Source organism: Limanda limanda, chromosome 7, assembly GCF_963576545.1.
Source record: "Limanda limanda chromosome 7, fLimLim1.1, whole genome shotgun sequence".
Classification (NCBI taxonomy): Eukaryota; Metazoa; Chordata; class Actinopteri; order Pleuronectiformes; family Pleuronectidae; genus Limanda; species Limanda limanda.
Window position 1 is genome coordinate 29,348,278 of NC_083642.1, and position 18,400 is coordinate 29,366,677.

Sequence of the window (18,400 nt, forward strand, 5' to 3'; positions counted from 1 at the left end):
CTGACTCGAGCATCCCCAGATTGATGTGTCTATTAAAGACTTACAACTCATACTCTGGATATAAGCTAAATACTTCAAAAACTCAAACCCTTACATTTAATTATACTCCCCATCCAGATATAAAAAAGAAGTACAACTTTAAATGGGACTCTTCCACAATAAAATATCTAGGAATAAATCTACCAAAAGATATGCCGAAGCTTTCTGAAATTAATTATGGCCCCATCAACAAAGCGGTAAAATCAGACATCTCTAGATGGACGATGCTCCCGCTGGATATGAGCAATAGAATAGAAATAATCAAAATGAATGTGTTGCCAAGATTTCTTTACCTCTTCCAGTCCTTACCCCTGGAGATACCACCCAAACAATTTGATGAATGGGACGGGTGGATTTCAAGGTTTATTTGGAACGGTAAAAGACCGAGGGTACAGTTCAAGACACTGCAGCTGAAGAAGGAGAGGGGAGGGAGAGCTCTACCATGCTTACAGGCCTATTATCATGCTGCACAATTGAAACCCTTAGTATACTGGTGTACACCAAATTATGAATCTAAATGGAAGTCTTTGGAAATTACACAGACAGATATTCCAATACAATCAATATTAGGAAACAAAAGCCAAGCAGAAAAGAATTATAACAGCTTGAATCAATGGACCCTATTCACGGTTAAACTGTGGTTTAGGATGTTGAGGAAATTGCAGCTATAGAAACAGGCCAGGGTCTTGAATTGGGTAGCATATGATCCAGAGTTTGAACCTGCGAGACTGGACGGGAGCTTTAAACAGTGGATTAGGAGAGGCATCACATCCTTTTGTTCACTCACTTCTAATGGTAAATTTCAGAGTTATAAGTTATTTCTGAGTCATTTGGATTGGAAAAATGCAATTTTTTTAGATACCTACAAGCCAGAGACTACTTTAATAAAATATCACAAATCAAAACGGGGAAAGAATATAACCTGATCTCTATATTCCATGAAGCATATGAAAAAAACAACATTAAAAAACTGATCTCACGAATATATGAAAGTATACAAACCTCCAAAAATCACTCTACGTTATACATCAAACAAAAATAGGAAAAGGAGTCTGGTACAGAAATATCAGATGAGTCCTGGATGGAGATATGTGAGACACAAGCAACCACTGCAAACTCAAGATCATTAAGAGAGTTTGGTTGGAAGAATGTTGTGAGGTTTTTTATCACACCTAAAATAACGGCTTTGCAATCAGGCTCTCAGAGTCCGGGGCTTTGTTGGAGACAATGTGGAGCGATTATGGCCAATCATTTTCATATCTTTTGGGCTTGTCAAAGAATTCAACCATATTGGAGGGAAGTAACTAATGAAATATGTAAGATGATGGGAATTAAATTAGACTACTCTTTTACTACTTTGTATCTAGGTAAAATACCAGAATTTATCCCTCACAAATACAAATACCTGCTAAAGATTCTCTTGGCATGTGGTAGAAAGGCTATAACCCGAAGATGGCTCCAAACTGACCCCCCAACATTGCACCAGTGGAGGGGGATAGTGAAAGAAGTTTACTGTATGGAGAGACTGACTTATATTTTAAGATTGGAATTGGAGAAATGTGTTGAACGTTGGGAAAAATGGATTCTGTATGCACTGTGCCTGGAATAGTGTGACACTGTACTTCGATGTATTGAGAAGAATGTGACCATATACTGTTACACCCATGAGTATGTTGTATGTTTGTTTTTTTTTTTTTGTTTTTTTCCCTTTATTTCTTTCTGTTCAAAATTCAAAATCCAAAATAAAAAGTTAAAAAAAAAATAAAAAAGAAGTGTAAGGGAAATATAACATGTGACCACAATATGATCATGTTTATTTCCCCTTTGATTGATCATGATTGAATCTCATACAATGTAACCTTGATCATGCTGTATCCTGTACTACTGAATGAATCTTGGCCTGATTGCTTTAACTAGGCATTGTTGTTTTCATGTGATCAGAAGATCCCCACCTTTGACTTTGTAACAACCCCAACCAGAGTGGGAGGGGTGAGCCAAACGTATAAAGACAAAGAACTGTTTCCCATCGGTGTGCATATTACAAACTAACCTTTGTGGTATGCACCATGCTCGAGCATTAAAGGAAGGTGACAATACTGTAAGATAAATTTGTGTCTCGTTTCCTGGTTGGTAGAGTGGGATTGTAGAAATTGCCACGACAGAAGCACTTGCTGAATCTGAGGTGTCATGTTTCTAAAAAATCATCATTTGAACAAATAACAAATATCTGAGAAATTTAGGTTCAGATTAAGAAAATGTTCTTGAATGAGGCCCATCATGTCTCAAAGGCTGTGAATTCGATACTCACTGCCATTAGATGTGGCACCAGCTTCAGAATTTCAGGTCAAAGCAAACACTTTGTTGGCCACACCCTCAGAAAGGTGTTCCTCTTTAGATTATAGGGGTTCAGAGCCAATTAAGAGCAGCCCATTAACACACAACCATACCCCGTGTACAAGAGAGTCACCACAAAAAGCTTCCAGCTATAGATGCTGTGACTGGGAGTGAATCTGTCAGTGTCTGAACTTGTCTCTGAGATGCCTCGTCGGTAAACGTCTCTTTAAAAGCGCAGCACACTCTCAGTGGAAATGCATGGTGGCTAGCAGTTAGCTAGCATACCATACTGCATAGACTGTATAAAATATCTAACAACATGTGAGAAGTGTGTTTACATTACAGAAAACTTGATAAACACGGAGGCAGCCGTGGTTTGTGTGACCGTGGAGTGCACAGCTGGGGGGGCTCACTGTCTCCACTTGTTCATTTATTAGGTGTCGCGTAGCGCGAGAGCCTAGAAATAAAAAATGCCATCTGAACCGAAACATGTATTCGCCAGTCTCCCACAGATGGAGAGGGGAGTGGCCAAAGTGATTGGCGGCAATCCCAAAGGCAACAACTTCCTGCATACCATTGGGAAGTGTGTCATCATCAGGAACATTGAGAACCCGGCTATCGCAGACATTTACACTGAACATTCCCACCAAGTGACTGTTGCCAAGTATGCCCCCAGTGGATTCTACGTTGCTTCTGGAGATGCATCTGGAAAGATATGTATCTGGGACACCACTCAGAAGGAGGACCAGCTGAAGTATGAGTAGACCCCCCTCTCAGGCATGGTCAGGGACATTGCATGGACAGAGGACAGCAAGAGGATGGCAGTGGTCGGGGATGGACGAGAGAAGTTTGGGGCTCTGGCTCCTCAGTGGGGGAAATTTCTGGCCACTGCCAATTAATCAACAGTGTCAACATCAGGCAGAAACGCCCTTACCGCCTCGTCGCTGGCAGGGACGACACCTGTGCGTTCTTCTTCGAGGGGCCTCCATTCAAGTTCAAGTTCACATTACGTGAACACAGCCAGTTTGTCAACTGTGTTTGCGTAATGGATGGAGATCGCTTCGTCACAGCTGGTGCTGACGGCCAGATTTTCATCTTTGATGGAAAGACTGGTGAGGCTCTTGGCTCACTGGGTGGAGAGAAGGCTCACAATGGAGGAATCTATGCTGTCAGCTGGATTCCTGACAGTTCCCAACTGATCTCTGCATTAGGGGACAAGACCATGAAGCTCTGGGACGTTGGTGCAGGAACGGCTGTCACCACCTTCAACCTGGGCACTGATGTGACAGACCAGCAGCGGGGCTGCCTGTGGCAGAATGACCACCTCCTCAGCATCTCTCTGGCAGGATACATCAACTATCTGGACAAGAACAACCCAAACCGGCCTATATGCACCGTCAAGGGACACAGCAAATCCATCCAGTGTCTGACAGTTCACAAAAGTGACGGGAAATCGCACATCTACTCGGGAAGTCATGATGGACACATTAATTACTGGGATGCAGACACTGGAGAGAACGACTCGATGTCAGGGAGGGGCCACAGCAACCAGGTGAGCAAGATGGTGACCAACAATACCGGCGAGCTGGTGACATGCAGCATGGACGACACGCTGCGCTACACCAACATCAACAAGAAGGAGTAAAGCTCCTCTGATGTGGTGAAGATGGATTTCCAGCCCAAAAGTGTGTCAGTGGTGTCAGGAGGGCTCTCACTGGCTGTGTGCATTGAGCAGGTTGTCTTGCTGAAGGATAAGAAGAAAGTCTTCACATTAGACAAGCTCGACTATGAACCCGAGGTGGGAGATATCCATCCTGGTGGCACCACTGCTGCAGTTGAAGGAGCAGAAGAATTCATCCACCTGTACTCCATTCAGGGCAACACTCTGAAGGATGATGGCAAAACCCTCAAGGTTTTAGGGACGGTCACAGACATGGCCGACTCTAATGACGGAGCCTTTCTGGCTGTCATTGATGATAAGAAAGTTTCCACAGTCTTTTCTGTGGCAGACGACAACAACTGAAGAGTAGACAGACACCCAGACACTGAGGAGACAAAGACTGAGCAAAGCCACTGGAATTTACTTTTGTTCCTGTGCATTTAAATAAAAATGATAAGTGGGGACTACTTGTTCTCAACGTCTCTTGCCACAAATACTATTATTGAAGCATCCCAAGTAAAACAAGAGTAAAGTATTTACAGTATTAAATAGTTATTAAAGCTAAAGTCCAGACCCAATTGTCCGGACATCTTCTGGAGGTCATATATATACAGGCTTTTTGAATATCTAATTTTTAAGGCTGATACTCCCGTCCAACTTCTGACCCTTTCAGAAAACTAGCAACAGCAGCCGCAACTGTGACAGTTGCACTGGAATGTTAATGTAATATCAACTCATCAGAGGAAAATCCGTTCTTACATGTTCCATCCTGAAGTGATGCAATCAAGTTCTTCAGTGTCTTGTGGGAAACACCTCAGAGTTGTGACATGTTATATTGGCTAACAACCCAAACTGGTGTTTTCAAAGACTGAGCACAAGCCCGACGGTAAGCTACTCTCCCTCCTAACATTTACCTCTTGATTTTAGCTCACAAAAAACAAGTCTTTATATAACTAATCAGTTTGCGGTGTTTACCTGTGCTAATTAAGTGGGTCTTTCTCTTTTACTCCAGATAACTGAGTCAGGATGGCAAAGGACTTGGGGATCCATTTATGTGGTTTGCTCTGTGCAAGTGTTTTTATTGCAGGTATGTAAAGGTTAAAAATAAGCAAAGAATGATACCAAGTATGTTATTAAATATGGAATATGAATCTTCTCTTTGTCCTCCTTTCTATTACAACAGCTTTCCCAGTTGCCCAGATAACTCTAGGTAAGTGAGCCATTTCTGTTAATAAATGAACATTTTGAGAACATCATAGTTATAGAAACATTAAACTGTGGCAGGGAACGGTAGCAAGGTTGGCTCTAGGCCCATTTTAATATAAAACACAATTTTATACAATATATATAGTAGAGGGTCCCTGCTCCATCTCTCCACCAGTTTGGGGGCCTTGGCCTGAAAAACGTTTAATACCACTGTTCTAGGGTAAAGAAAACAATTTGTACAATTAGATAAAACACACTAGTGAAAACATCACTAGGATTATTTTATATTTAATTTCTGCCGGTAAATCCCCTTCACCTAAATCTTACACACTGGATCTTTACTGCTGAATAGATAAGTATGTACAGCTATGGAAACACATGCCTCCCTTACAGTTAAACAATGACTTTGATGCCCCCAGATTTTTCAGTATTTTTCTTTATTCGATGTGAAGGACAGAGCCACTGGAGAAAAGCAGAATACAGTGATTACTGTTGCAATTAACAATTAGGTCTCAGGACTGATAACTGATAGTATTGTACATTGATTCCATAATTTAACATACCTGGGGGTTTAGTGTTAAGGTATTCATGAAGGTAAAAATTAATGTAGCAGCAGCGTAATAGTGTCCTCTGATTGGTTTGTTTCAGCAAGTTAGGTGTATGTTCTGGCTTCTGTTCCTCCTTTTCATATTAAAGCCAGTCAGACGCCAACACGCACATGTTTATTGTCTTCTTACCGTGAGTGGAATTGCTTGCGGGTCCCCTTGAAGAGACGAGGTGGATGAATGCTTGCGTGTTGTGTGATGTCTGTATATGAGGTGGCCTGACGTCTTGTTCAAGTCAACTGGTAGCTTCATGTATAGTAATTAAATAATGTCCAAAGGAGCAAAATAACAAGCAGTAATTAACGAAAATCAACAAACTTAGGAGCGTGCGGTTGAAAAACTGTTTCTCTGCGGCGCCTTTGTCTCACGTCGCACACCTGGTTTCATTAACCTCATTCCGCTGTATGTGACGTCACTGGCTAGTATTAGTTTCAGCTGGTCCGCTATAGTCAAACTTGTTCTAAAATTAAATGTCTCCATAGAAATTATTATTGAAATCCACACCTTATAGTCTATGATCCACACTGAAAAAGGCCATTTGCCGATTTACTAGAAATGCGTTAAAATCTGGACATGATAAAATGTTAGCATTATTTGATTAATTCATCATGGCAATGTTGTAGTAACACTTAAAATGATATGACAATGATTTCAGTGATTGAACATTTTGCAAATGATTGAAATTTCTAATATTGTGACACATTGTTTGCATACAAAACATTAATTAAGGTCAAATCAAGTGACTAGATTTCAATATCCAATCAATAAATGACGCTACTCTACTTACGTATTTGTAATAAAACTTTTTGTAAACAGGTGCAGTGTACATGTTTGAGTGTCCAGCAGCACCAGGTATCCCAGTGTATGTGATGGTGTGTGGGCTATCAGCCCTGCTGGTGATAGGCCTGTTTGCTTTGCCAAAGCTCCTCTGTCTAGCAGCGCCGCGGAATACCCTTTGGACTGTGTGCATCATCAGCCTGCTCCTCTTTGTCTTCATCTGGCTCCTCTATGGTAAGTGACACTTGAGAATGCGTTGACTGTGATCCATCTCTTCATTCGGTCATTCTGTCCCCTGCTGTCCTCAGGGAGTTTCCAGATTTATTAGGTGTTTCCACCGAACTATGAGAAGAACATCCCCGACCCAAACAGAGTCAACAACAGTGTCTACGCTCCTCCCACACCTGACAACAAGGTCGACCTCCCGCTGGAGAACCAGAGCCTTTCAAACCTGAACCACACCCTGATTGTCTACAACAACCAGACCATAAGGAAGCTGATTCAAACTTTGTTCCTCGGCAACATCAGCAATAAGACAAACAGACAGCATCTGAACGCCTCACAAGCACAACGTGTCATGGCTTCAGTGGCCTACTGTGACAAAACTGGGTTACATAGCAAAGTTAAATAGAAAATCAGAGCCTTTCAAAGTCAATACTGGCTTTTTTCTGTCTGAGTAAAGCTGAATAAATAATAACAACTTTCAATTAAATGTCATTGAATGTTCCTAAGCATGTTTCACAAATCTTGAGAAATAAAGGGATGTATCAATCAATCAATCAATCAATCAAGTTTTATTTGTATAGCCCACATTCACAAATCACAATTCGTCTCATAGGGCTTTAACATGGTGTGACATCCTCTGTCCTTAACCCTCAACAAGAGTAAGGAAAAACTACTAAAAACCCTTTTAACAGGTAAAAATATGTAGAAACCTCAGAGAGAGCCACATGTGAGGGATCCCTCTCCCAGGACGGACAGAAGTGCAATAGATGTCATCAGATAAGAAAACATCATCAGGATTAAAGTTTTTAGCAGCATCGATGAGGGTAAACATTTTTTCAATACTATAAGTGAAGCAGTCCTGCTGCAATCATAGTCTCTGGTCAGCAGCAAGATCACGATCCAGCATCAGGATGGGATCCACTATAGTCCACAGTTATTGTCCACTGCCGCCAGTTAGAATCCATTATCAGCTGCCGCCTCGGTAATGGTCCACCATCAGCTGATGCCAGCGAGACAAAGGATCCTCCATTACCACTACGATCAGCAGGCACGATACAGAATCCACCGAACTGGATCCACCATTGCGACCTCTGACGCGCGATCCACAATCATATCCATGGTGCGGCCACAGCAGTGGCCCTGCATCCGCGGGCGCTAAGGCACAGAAACTCCGGGAAAGGGGTCAAGTTAGTAACATGTACTGATGAGATAAGAATTACCTTCATGTGTTAGGGATGTAGAAAAGGAAGGAGAAGCAGGAAAGAGAAGCTCCGTGTGTCTTGTGTCATAAATTCCACTAATTAGCTCTAACTATAAGCTTTATCAAAAAGGAAGGTTTTGAGTCTACTTTTAAACGAACAGAGCGTGTCTGCTTCCATAACTGAAAGTGAGAGATTATTCCACAGGAGTGGGGCTTGACGGCTAAAAGCTCTGGCTCCTACTCTACTTTTAGAGACTTTAGGGACGACAAGTAAACCTGAATTCTGGGATCGGAGTGCTCTAGTAGGTTGATATGGTATTAACATCTCTTTAAGGTAAAAAGGTGCCATATCATTAAGGGCCTTGAAGGTGAGGAGGAGAATTTTAAATTCTATTCTTGATTTGACAGGAAGCCAGTGTAGTGATGCTAATACTGGGGAAATGTGCTCTCTTTTCTTAGTTCTTGTCAGGACACGTGCTGCGGCATTTTAGACCAGCTGCAGTGTCTTTAACGACTTACTGCTGGAGCCTGATAATAATGAATTACAATAGTCCAGTCTCGATGTAACAAAGGCGTGGACTAATTTTTCTGCATCTTTTTGCGAAAGGACATGTCTGATTTTTGAGATATTACGCAAGTGGAAAAAGGCGGTCCTAGAAATTTGTTTTAAGTGACTATTAAAGGACAAATCAGGATCGAAGATCACTACCAAGTTCCTGACTGTTTCATTGGAAGCAAGGGCAATGTCATCTAGCGCAGCTATATCATCAGATAATGTTTCTCTAAGGTGTTTAGGGCCGAGTATTATAACCTCAGTTTTATCTGAGTTTTATAAGAGAAAATTGCGGGTCATCCAGATTTTTATGTCCTTGAGACATGCTCGAAGTTTAGTTAATTGATTACTTTGATCAGGTTTTATTGACAAATATAACTGGGTGTCATCCGCATAACAGTGAAAATTTACCGAGTGTGTCCTGATAATGTTTCCTAGTGGAAGCATATATAATGAGAATAAAATTGGGCCGAGCACAGCCCCCTGTGGAACACCATGGTTAACTTTGGTGCGCACAGATGACTCATCATTAATTTGTACGAATTGGGAGCGATCAGAAAAATAAGATTTAAACCAGTTTAGGGCCGTTCCTTTAATGTTAATTAACTGTTTTAGTCTTTGTAATAAAATTTGATGGTCAATTGTGTCGAATGCTGCACTGAGATCTAACAGAACAAGGACAGACACAAGTCCCTGATCTGAAGCTATTAGAAGGTCATTAGTGACTTTTGCCAGGGCTGTCTCTGTGCTGTGATTGGTTCTAAACCCAGACTGAAAGTCTTCATATATATTATTTTCCTGGAGAAACTCACACAGCTGATTGGCTACAACTTTTTAAGATTCTAAGATTCTAAGATTTTAGAGAGGAAGGGGAGATTGGATATTGGCCTGTAATTTGCTAAAACCTCTGGGTCTAGGGTGGGTTTTTTGAGTAGGGGTTTGATAACAGCTATTTTAAAATAGATATGTGATGTGATGAAAAAGTCAAAATGTTAACCATTGCTTCCAAAAAAGGCCTATCTCCCCGTTTCCAGCTGTTTAGTGACATTTGGGATGATGTGTGATGAAAAATTCAAAAATTTAACCATTTCTTCCAAAAAAAGGCTAATCTCCCTGTTTCCAGCGCTTTTCTGACACTGGAGCTGATATGTGATGAAAAAGTCAAAATGTTAACCATTGCTTCCAAAAAAGGCTTATCTCCACGTTTCCAGCTGTTTAGTAACATTTGGGATGATGTGTGATGAAAAATTCAAGAATTTAACCATTTCTTCCAAAAAAAGGCTTATCTCCCTGTTTCCGGCGCTTTTCTGACACTTGAGCTGATATGTGATGATAAAGTCAGAAATGTTAACCATTGCTTCCAAAAAAGGCTTATTTCCCCGTTTCCAGCTGTTTAGTGACATTTGGGATGATGTGTGATGAAAAATTCAAGAATTTAACCATTTTTTTCCAAAAAAAGGCTTATCTCCCTGTTTCCAGCGCTTTTCTGACACTGGAGCTGATATGTGATGAAAAAGTCAAAATGTTAACCATTGCTTCCAAAAAAGGCTTATCTCCCCGTTTCCAGCTGTTTAGTGACATTTGGGATGATGTGTGATGAAAAATTCAAGAATTTAACCATTTCTTCCAAAAAAAGGCTTATCTCCCTGTTTCCAGCGCTTTTCTGACACTGGAGCTGATATGTGATGAAAAAGTCAAAATGTGAACCATTGCTTCCAAAAAAAGGCTTATCTCCCCGTTTCCAGCTGTTTAGTGACATTTGGGCTGATCTGTGATGAAAAAGTCAAGATTTTAACCATTGCTGCCAAAAAAGGCTTATTAACCCGTTTTCAGCTGTTTTATGACATTTGGGCTGATGTTTGATGAAAAAGTCAAAATTTTAACCATTGTTGCCAAAAAAGGCTTATCTCACAGTTTTCAGCTCTTTTCTGACATTTGGGCTGATCTGTGATGAAAAAGTCAAGTTTTTAACCATTGCTTCCAAAAAAGGCTTATCTCCCCGTTTCCAGCACTTTTGTAACATTTGGGCTGATGTGAGATGAAAAAGTCAAGATTTTAACCATTGTTGCCAAGAAAGGCTTATCTCCCCGTTTCCAGCTCTTTTCTGACATTTTGGCTAATCTGTGATGAAAAAGTCAAGATTTTTAACATTGTTGCCAAAAAAGGCTTATCTCCCCGTTTCCAGCTCTTTTCTGACATTTGGGCTGATCTGTGATGAAAAAGTCAAGATTTTAACCATTGCTTATCTCACAGTTTTCAGCTCTTTTCTGACATTTGGCCTATCTCTAATGAAAAAGTCAAGATTTTAACCATTGTTGCAAAACAAGGCTTATCTCCCCGTTTACAGCGCTGTGGTGCCCCTTGGGCCGATCTGTGATGAAAAAGTCAAGATTTTAACCAAAGAAGCCAAAAAAGGCTTATCTCCCCGTTTACAGCGCTTTGGTGCCCCTTGGGCCTTTCTGTGATGAAAAAGTAAAGATTTTAACCATTGTTGCCAAAAAAGGCTTATCTCCCCGTTTCCAGCTGTTTTGTGACATTTGGGCTGATCTTTGATGAAAAAGGAAAGATTTTCACCATTGTTGCAAAAAAAGACTTATCTCACCGTTTTCAGTGCTTTTTCAGCACTTTGAACATCAGAAGAAGAGAAACCGGTTAGTTGCCCCTTTTTTATTAGGGACTTCAAAACTTTGTTTTAAAGAATTCCGTAAATGTTAAAACAAAGATTTCAACTCATCCTTTTTTAGTGGAAACATCTACTGTCTGCATGTTAGGTATCATGTAAATAAACTGAAGACGTTTTGAGAAAATAAGGTGATGAGTGACCCTATTTCCATTATGGCAGCCAAACAGCACTGATTTTCAGCTTTAGTCCATGAAACCTCCAAACCATAAACATTGTTGCAAAATGAGGCTTATCTCACAGTTTACAGCAGTTTTGAGCACTTTGAGCAAATATGAAAGAGAGACCATTCATTGCGCTTTTGATGTGAATTTAACCATTGTTGCAAAAAAAGGCTTCCAGCGCTTTTGTGACATTTGGGCTGATCTGTGATGAAAAAGTAAAGATTTTAACCATTGCTGCCAAAAAAGGCTTATCCCCCCGTTTCCAGCTCTTTTGTGACGTTTGGCCTGATCTGTGATGAAAAAGTCAAGATTTTAACCATTGTTGCCAAAAAAGGCTTATCTCCCCGTTTCCAGCGCTTTTCTGACATTTGGGCTGATCTGTGATGAAAAAGTCAAGATTATAACCATAGCTGCCAAAAAAGGCTTATCCCCCCGTTTCCAGCTCTTTTGTGACATTTGGGCTGATCTGTGATGAAAAAGTCAAGATTTTAACCATTGTTGCCAAAAAAGGCTTATCTCCCTGTTTCCAGCTCTTTTGTGACATTTGGGCTGATCTGTGATGAAAAAGTCAGGATATAAACCATTGTTGCCAAAAAAGGCTTATCTCTTAATTTCCAGCGGTTTTGTGACATTTGGGCTGATCTCTCACAAAATCTTGAAAAAGTCAAGATTTTACCCATTGTTGCAAAAAAAGGCTTATCTCACTGTTTCCAGCGCATTTGCGCCCCTTGGGCCTATCTGCGATGAAAATGTAAAGATTTTAACCATTGTTGCCAAAAAAGGCTTATTATTATTTCACTCATCTCTTGCTGTCTGCGTCTTAGAATTGACCTGATACCTTCTCTTCCTTTATTGTAATATGACTGGCTCACTAGATGGAGGGACCATCGGTGGGCAAGTGGTAAGGTTCACCTCTTTAAACACGGGGGGCTTGAATGCCGCATTAAAACGGACTAAGATAAAGACATATATCAAAAATCTGAATACTGATGTGATTCTACTTCAAGAGACGCACCTGCTAAAAACTGACCAAAGAAAGTTTAACCGACCATGTATAGGACAAATCTTTCACTCTCAATTTAACTGCAAGACAAGAGGGAAAGCCATACTAATCAGAAAAAATCTTCAATTTACCTCCAGTAATATTATCACAGATCCAGAAGGACGTTATACAATTATCTCTGGTATGTTGTACCAAAAGCCTGTAATCTTTGCATCAATCTACACCCCTAATTGGGATGACCAAAGCTTCTTCAATTCAGTATTTTCTCTAATTTCTTATCTGGACTCTCATACTTTGATTTTTGGAGGGGATTTGAATTGTGTTATCGACCCAGTTCTTGACAGATCGAGCCACAGAACTATTCCGCCATTAATGATGTCACAAACCCTGTCCGCCATCATGGACCAGTATGGCTACGTCGATCCCTTGAGATTTACGAACCCATCTTCTCGTCAATATTCCTTTTTCTCGCATGCCCATCGTTCTTTCTCCCGTATAGATTACTTCCTAGTGGATAAAACTCTTATCTCTTCTCTTCTTCATGTACAATACTTACCCATAACGGTTTCAGATCACTCAGCCTTAGTACTAGATCTCTGTTTCGACCTAAAACCCAAACATTTTTGATCCTGGCGTCTTGACCCTCTTTTACTAAGGGAAGAAACATTTTGTAACCATATTTCTGACTCAATCTCAGTCTTCTGCGACACTAACAAAAATGAGGAAACCTCCCCGTCATTGCTATGGGACACCTTGAAGGCTTTTCTTAGAGGCAAGATAATTTCATATGTTTCCTATGCAAATAAACAACGCAGAATGCGTAAGGAAGAACTAGAAAGATTAATCACAGATCTGGATAGATCGTTAGCAGTAACAAATACTCCGGACATATATAAAGAAAGACTTGGATTTAAAGGGACTCTTACCTTTGTTGCATTTTTACACTTTTTGTGGATAAGGTTAAATTGGTATTAATAAGGTAATGACACTCTAAAATGCAAGACAGACCCACCAGGAGTTAAAGCAAACAATTATTTCACTCTCGTAATATTTAGTGAAAACTTCAACCAATAAAATTCTTCGGACCGAAGGACCTTATTGGCCGACAGACCTGTCTGTTTGCTGCATGGAAACAGACAGGAAGCCCGTCTGCTTCTTCTGGCGCATTCGGGCCCGCGTCATCAAGGCGCGTCCTCAACTATAGGGTTTGTTTTGATTCCACGGCAGACAGTAGCGAGTAGCGACCGAATCGACCGTAGCGACTGACGATGGCAGACCAAAGTGGTCCACGGCGTACTGAAACAGCCGCTCCCAGGGGGAAAAACAAAAGAAAAAACACCGCGGATGGGAACGAGGGGGTGGGGCATTGGAGGAAGGCGGGATGATTTGAATGTGCTGTAATTCTCAAATGCAACAAAGGTAAGAGTCCCTTTAAGACAGAACTTGACTTGCTCCTTACAACAGAAGCTGAACGACTACTTCTCCGTTCCTATGGATCAATATATTAACACGGCAACAAGGCTGGGCGTCTCCTTGCTCACCAGCTAAAGGCCAAACAAGAATCCAACCAAATCATCCAGATAAGAGATGAATCAGGCATTCAGTTTATTCTATCAACAACTGTATAAATCTGAATCCCCCGATGATGAAACCCATATGGACGCTTTCTTTCAAAATCTAGATGTACCAAAAGTCTCGCCTAATGATAATCAGGCACTAGACGCTCCTTTAACATTCTCGGAGATCAAAGAAGCAATAAGATCAATGAATAGTGGCAAATCACCGGGCCCTGACGGATATCCCGTTGAGTTTTATAAACGGCTTTCTAACCAGATAGCCCCTGTACTTTTGGAGATGTTTAACTACTCATACAGCCAGGGCTCTCTGCAAACAACCCTAACGCAAGCTTCCATTTCACTCATTTATAAAAAAGACAAGGACCCTCTAAACTGCGCATCATATAGGCGAAAATGTTAGCACGCCGTTTGACCAGACGGGGTTCATCAGCGGGGGGCACTCCTTTTCTAATGTCAGGAGACTTCTCGGCATCATTCATACTCCATCCTCCTCTACAGATCCGGAGATGGTTATTTCACTTGATGCCAAGAAGGCCTTCGATAGAGTAGAATGGCCTTACCTTTTCTCTTCCTTGCAGCGGGTTTAGCTCACGTTTTGTGTCCTGGATCAAATTACTGTACTCATCTCCTCAGGCATTAGTATGCACGAACACACAGCGCTCCAATCCTTTCCCCCTCTTTCTTGGCACACGTCAAGGGTGCCCCCTCTCTCCACTGCTGTTCGCGCTTGCCATTGAGCCGCTGTCCATAGCATTGAAATCAGAAGGGGGATTGAAAGGAATAAGGAGACATGGAGAGGAACATCGGGTCTCATTGTATGCTGATCTATTCTCTCAATCCTGGACTCTTTTAGCATATTCTCCGGATATAAACTCAACATCTCCAAGAGTGAGTGGTTCCCAATAAACCAACTAGCTACAGAAATTCCAACTCATCTCATACCATTTAAGACTGCTGTGGTTGGCATAAAATATCAAGGAATAATGATCACACGATCAATGCGCACGCTGAAAGAACAAAACTTTTCGGTACTGACTGATGCAGTCAAACAGGATCTTCAGAAATGGAGCCGTTTGCAGCTGTCTCTAGCAGGTAGAGTGCAAACGGTAAAAATTAATATCTTACCAAGGTACCTTTACCTTTTTCAATGCTTAGCAATCTACCTCCCCTGTTCATTTTTTAACTGTATCAATAGCATCATATCCACGTTCATTTGGGCAGGTAAACGAGCCAGAGCCAATAAATCCTTGCTCCAGAGGAGCAGATCAGAGGGTGGCCTAGGACTGCCCAATCTCCTTGGGTACTATTGGCCGGCTAACGCACTAAAGATTTTACTTTGGTTCACCACTCCTCAACAGGGCTTGTGCCAATTGGAAGAGAGCTCATGTTCCACATCCCTTCAAGCACTAGTATGTAGTACCCTCCCCCTCTCTCTCAGAAATTGCACATCCAATTGACTCACGCTTTGCAACTCTAGAAAATAAAGGCCTGAGATGCCTGGGAGACTTGTACACGAACGGACTTTTTGACAGTTTTAATCAACTATGTTCAACCTTTGGACTAGGTAATACAGACTTCTTTGGCTTCTTCTAACTTCGCGATTTTGCTCGAACCTACTCTTTTCAGTTTCCACAAGCCCCACCCCTCAGCGGCATGGATCTGGTACTCCAGGCTAAGTTGTTGCCTAAGGGCCATGTCTCATATCTCTATAATCTCTTATCACCAACAAACGATTCATCTGTGAATAAAAGCAGGACCGGCTTGGAAACTGAACTCCAGATAAGCATTTCCGATGCTCTTTGGAAAAAGGCGTTGAAAGCTGTTAACTCCTCTTCCAGCTGTGCCAGACTTTCTGTTATCCAATTTAAAGTTCTTTTTAGGCTGCACTATAGCAAAGACAAACTCTTCAAACTTTACCCAGACAAGACATCTGAAACTTGTGACAGATGCTCTCAGACGCCATGCAATCTGACACATATGTTCTGGACATGCTCCAAGTTGCTAAATTACTGGCAATCAATTTTTAAATCTATCTCTGACATCCTAGGTATACCTGTTAGTCCTTCACCACAGATAGCTACTTTTGGGGTGCCTCCTGATGAACTTGTAACCACATCCCTGCTGGAAAATGTTATAGCTTTTGCGTCCTTGATTGCACGTAGAAAAATTCTTCTCTTATGGAAATCTTCCCAGCCACCTTCCTGCAAATCCTGGCTACATGATTAATTATTTCTATTGAAACTGGAGAAAATCAAATTCAGCCTTAGACGCCGCCCTGAGAAGTTCGCACTGGAAATCACTTCTGGATTATGTCGATAAACTCCCTGCCACTGAAACGTCCCCCTGATCCTTTGCTCACACCTTGAATAGTCTGCCGACCCCCACCCCATTTGATATGACTCTTAGTACTTAACCTGACCCAGGAATAGTGGGCTGATCAGTTGAGCATGCAGACGCAGGCAGCAAACAACTTATATTACACCCCCTTCTTTATCTATTTTATTTAATTTATTTGTATTACCTTATTATTTTATTATTATTATTGTTTATTATTTATTTATTTATCTATTTCTGTATGTCGTGTTATCTAAAACCGATCTGGTATATTATACTGTTGTTAAAATGTTTGAAGATCTCTGGGATGGGCATGGGGTTATACAAAATGGAAATGAAACTGTCTTTGATTGTATTGTCTACTGCAAATGTGAAATCAATAAAAATGTTTGTAAAAAAAAAAAAAAATCTTCATCAGGGGATTAGTCAGAGTGTGGCTATCACCTGTGACTCAATACTGTTGCCTATACAGTGGTAATTCTAGAGTCCGGCTGCCTTACTGTATATACGACTCCTCTCTCTCTCTTGATTGTGCAACATTTTTTGTTATTATATAACTTGAATACAGTGTGAAAAAAAAAAAGTACCTTTTAGTAGGTACTTTTTTTTTAGTAGTAGACTTTTTAGTTTGGTCCATGTCACAACAACTGACATTAAGGAGGTGCGGTTTATGACATTCTTCAGGCAGCCACCGGGAAGCAATAATGATTTGGTTCGCGAGATGCTGTCCAAAAAACAAATACAATTTTAAAATGATTTAAAATATAATTTTTAACCCTTTATTGTATAAATATATACATAAATATGAGTTGAAATTAGACTAAAACCATGCAATAAAATTTTTTTCCATCAGTTTTTTCCATTTTCTTTGTTGACCCATGAAGTTATTACAACGAAACGTTACCTAAACCTGCTGCTGTAGCTATAAATCTGGCCATGCATGGGGATAAATTATAAGCACATGAGCTGGAATCAGTCCCGCTGTCTAACGGGACTATTGCCCGGCGCATCACAGACATGGCCCAGAACATTAAGTGCCAGCTGTTGGATAGAGTTAAGAAAGGGAAATATGATTTACAGTTAGATTAATCCACAGTTATTTTAAACTCTGCCCAGCTGCTTGTTTTCATCAGATAAAGTTTTGACGGAAAACGTAATGATGTTTTGCTCCGTGCTCCGGAGCGGACGTGCACAGGTGAGGACATTTTAACAAAACTAAAAGAAGAGGGACTATCTTCGGAAAACTGTATTGTGTGTGTAGGGACAGGACTGGAGCGATGCTGGGGGAAAAGGCAGGACTGAAAGCGAGAGTCTTAAAAGTGGCGCCACACGTAAATTTCACGCACTGTATAATCCACAGAGAATCTCTTGCAAGCAACATTTTCTTGACATTGCGATAAAAATGGTCAACTACATAAAAACATGTCCACTCAATATCAGACTTGCTCTTGCGGGGAAATGTGCTGAGCCGCCAGTATGAACTGCCGGACGAGGTGCGCCTATTTCTGATAGAGCATAGATCCCAGCTCGCTGACCACCTCACCAACCCTGACTGGTTAACAAGGTTGGCGGACTTGTGCGAAGAGACTTTCTCAGCCCTGACATACTTAAAGAATAAATACAGATCACAGCTAAACGTGGAGAATGATCTCAGAGTTGCCGTCTCCAAAATAAAGCCGAGAATGGAAATGCTCTGCTCCATGCATATTGCCCACCTATCTCATTAGTGAGTTTAACCCTTGTGTTGTTCTTGGGTCGAATTGACCCAGAGTGCGTCTGTGTGTGTGTCTGTGTGCATGCGTGTGATCATCCGCAAGCCCTGGCTGTTCAGGTAGAGGGTTAGGGTAAGGATTGTTATTATCCAATTCTCCTGGGTGTAGTTGAGACAAATGGATTGTCATTCTCGATTCTTCTGGGGGGGCCAATTAGGCGCTGGGGTGCTGCAATGTGGGGTTAATCAGACCCACGGCTGATTCCAATTGTAATCAAGAGGGGTATAAAGAGCCGCCAGTGTCCCATTCACCGTGTGCCACGCTCCCTGA

At 41.2% G+C, this 18,400-nt stretch overlaps 1 pseudogene; it reads left to right on the forward strand.

Annotated features, from left to right (window-relative positions):
• The first annotated feature begins 2,843 nt into the window (after positions 1 to 2,843).
• Positions 2,844 to 4,396, forward strand: LOC133005108 (WD repeat-containing protein 1-like; annotated as a pseudogene).
• The last annotated feature ends 14,004 nt before the right edge of the window (positions 4,397 to 18,400 follow it).